The following is a 3,433-nucleotide window of genomic DNA, read 5'->3' as shown; positions in this document are numbered from 1 at the left end:
AAGACCTAAGGGGCAAAAGGGATGGCTCAGCAGTTACGAGCATTTGTTGCTCTGGCTGAGGACCTAAGGTACTAACTATATGGGTCATATGATTCACAACCATTTAAAAAAAACCTTACATGTTAAAAACCAAGTGGAATATGCTAAAGCTTGATGCCTGTAATTCCAACATTTGGAAGTTGGACACAGGAAGATAGTGGGATCAAGGTAAGTCGGAGTTACACGGGAAGACCCAGACTCAACAAAAATAAATAAATAAATAAATAGCAACATTAAAAAGAAGATAATAACAACATAGATGTAAATAAGTGGGCAAAATATTTTTCAAGTGCTGGTGGCTTTGCACTCTTCCAGTAGTAAAGTCAGGTTATGTTAAAACCCGGAGTAAATCACAGTTAAAACTCAGACAAACCCTGGGAACTATGACGAGGACCACGAGCCAACAGTGATGACTCAATAAAAGTCCCTTAACTATTCATCCTGGAGGATTTAAGACCTAAAGTTACTTCGTTCTAGATTCTAAAATCTAGAAGACTGTTCTCAAAGTCCAGCCAATTCAACGGCCTTTTCCTGGGCACCCAGTGCCTCCCACATGGCCCCGACAGTCCTTACAGTTCCCTGACAGGAAGCAGCCTTTACAAGTCCTTTCCTTCCTTCCTCCTTTAGCTGCTGCTTTTCTGGTTTTAGAATTTCAAACAAAGAAAATACATATTGGCTCCACAGCTAAGAAACGCCCTCTTTCTCAGCAACTTCTTCCTCCCCCTCCTCCTCGGATTTCCCTCCCTAACACTGACACATGAGAACAATACCCACAGCTGGACCTGCTATTTTGATTAACCCAAAGCTCTTGAGGTTTGGAAAACTTAAGGGCTAAGGTACCCAGCTACTCCTACTCAAAGTCCACTGCCTTCACTCATCTACAAGATAACAAAAGGGGAAAGAAAGGCTATGCTTGAACACAGGCAAGCTACTGAAACTTTCACCCCCAAGGAACCCAAAGAAATTATACTCACAGATAGGTAAATTCCCCCTCCCAATAAAATGAAGCCTTCTCGCTGAGGAGAGAAAGACTCTGATGTGTCACCCTGAGCCAAAACTCAAGTCTATATACAGCAAATGCTGGTGGAGTGCCTCCTGCGGGACACCTGCCTGGGACTCGAACTGAAGCCTCTGCTGTTCTGACACACTTCGAAGTGACTTTTAACACTTAGAAATGGCCCTTTCTTAGTCCCAAGGCAAAGAAAAGATGATGGACTCATAATCCTGAGCTCAAGACCTAGCCTGTCCCCACACCAAAAGTGAAATCAAATCTCCAGGCTAGACCCCTCTCTCCATTTATGACAAAGCAAACTTTTTAAGAGAACACTAACTTATCCTGGCCCCGGTGCTTCCCAGAGGAAACACCCTCACTTTGGTAAGCGCCACACATTACTGTGTCACCCCTGAGCAAGTTACTTCTCTGGAACATACTTGGCTTCCTCACCTGTAAACTGGAAACAGCTGGAAAAACTAAACAAGCACGTATACCTAAGGTTTGGCACATAGTAGGACAACCATTAACATTTTTCTTGGCTTTCTTTCTCTTCCGGGCTGGGCTTAAATGCCAAGAGTAACCCCAAAGGCTCCAAGAACTTCCTCATCATTTCTGAATCTATGAACGACTGCCTAAACTTTCCTCATCTCAAAGGACCACAGGACCTGGCCCTACCCCGTCACGATCTGGGTAGCACCCGTGCTTTGGTCCAAGTGGCCCCTAAGCCAAGGTTCCTTTCTCTAGGGCTCATTCTGGGCACATGTGCGCGAGCTCACACACTTCTACACAATGTCCAACCCGCAGCCTAGTAGCCAGGGTCCTCAAAGAGCACCTCAATTACTTTTATGGTCCAACTATGGATACTGAAGCTCAGCCTGGAGAAGAACTTCTCCAAGAGCTCAAGGAGCTGCTGAGACCCAAGTCACGTTTTTCGGTGAAGTCTTTTTTTACAAATGGTAAACTGAGGCCCAAAGACGGAAGTGACTAGCTCAAGAGCACCCAGTGGGTTTGTAGCAGGGCCACAGGTCGTCCCACTTTCGCCGACCCTCCCTAGTCTCCGAAGGGCACCCTGGGTCACCAGCACCCCGGAGGTGCCGCCACAGCGCTGACAGCACAGGAGCCGGAACAGCGGCAGTTAGAGCGGACACCGGGTGTCCCCGGACCCTGCAGGGGCGGCCGGGCCGGCTTTCGCGTCTCTCAGCCGGGCGCACCCAAGGGGACTTGTTGCTCACCTGACCTCGCGCAGTCGCCCTCAGCGACATGAAGGGCTGGGCAGCCGGCCCGTGTCCCCACGGAGAACGCTCCAGCCCACGGCTTCGCTGGCTGCTCCACAGCCGGACGCCCCCCTCAGCGCGCTACGCCCCCAGCCGCACTCCACCGGCCTGAGTCCGCCATTACGCAGTTTCCCCGCCCCGAGACGCAGCCACACCCCGCCAACCGTTCTGATTGGCTCCCTGCCCCACCCGCCCTGGGCTCCCAGCAATCCCATTGGTTTGAATCCAATGCCAATTAAATAAGTACGCAAAAGACGTATTCAAAGGTAAGGTCCCGGGAACTCCACCCGAGCGACTTCCGCAATCGGAGTAAACAGAGGCGAGGGCGAACCAAGTGGAAGTGGAGATGGGAATAAAGGTAAATCGATGCCCAAGTTTAAGTGTAAAAAATATCTGCTAAGACAGTGAAAACCTCGTCTAACATGTGTTGAAACACGGATTATTTATATTAGAGTCCAGAGAGCCAGCATTTTTTCGTGTAAGGGACAGGCCGAGCCTATGAACTTTCTGTGGACACCCCTCAAAGTGGCAGATAGTTCTGTCCCTTCACGCCTTGTCCCAAGCGGGACCAAAAGTCGGGTGGGGGAGAGTGAGTCATAGGCTTCAGCTCACCCCAAAGGACAGGTGTTCAGGTGAAGCTTGCATCCCAAGATTGGGAGCTAGTTCCGAGAGGCCACCGTCAGGTGAGCTAAACACCTGTCACTTCACTCTGCAACTTAGGACAAACTCCTACCTACCTAGTTCTCACTTTGTTCTATAAAATAGGTGCAGTAGGCCCTGGCACATAGATCCACCAGTCCGTGAAGGTGGGCAGTTTGAGAATACACACCCAGGTGGCTTATTGACTACAAAATGCTGCAGCTGGGTGACAATGTGACGAATCCAGTTTAGCACATTTAGTATACTAGAGCATCTCTGTATTGCAGGTATTGGCCTCTGAAGACTAGAACTTAGGCAGGCTCTGTTATGGGCCATGTCTGCCTCGCTCTCTGCAGTGTACTACTGAACTTAACTTTCAGAAAGGGTGCACGGTGTGGGGGCGGGGGGGGGGGCGCCGGCACGACGCCATACACATCTCAATCAGTAACAGTAACAGTAACTAACGTACTGCTTTGAAAGCATGAGG

At 49.5% G+C, this 3,433-nt stretch overlaps 1 protein-coding gene across 2 annotated transcripts in view; it reads right to left on the bottom strand.

Annotated features, from left to right (window-relative positions):
- Wasf2 (WASP family member 2) overlaps positions 1-2,458 on the bottom strand; it is a 60,902-nt gene extending 58,444 nt beyond the window's left edge. Inside the window, exon 1 of one of the 2 annotated variants that reach the window (XM_031378958.1) lies at positions 2,266-2,458. The gene's annotated coding sequence lies outside the window, so the exon portion shown is untranslated. The remainder of the gene's footprint in view (positions 1-2,265) is intronic. The other variant, XM_031378960.1, reaches the window with a different exon arrangement.
- Between the last annotated feature and the right edge of the window lie 975 nt (positions 2,459-3,433).

The sequence above is a fragment of the Mastomys coucha genome, unplaced genomic scaffold, assembly GCF_008632895.1.
Source record: "Mastomys coucha isolate ucsf_1 unplaced genomic scaffold, UCSF_Mcou_1 pScaffold18, whole genome shotgun sequence".
In the NCBI taxonomy this organism is placed as follows: Eukaryota; Metazoa; Chordata; class Mammalia; order Rodentia; family Muridae; genus Mastomys; species Mastomys coucha.
This window is presented reverse-complemented; position numbering and strand designations above follow the sequence as displayed.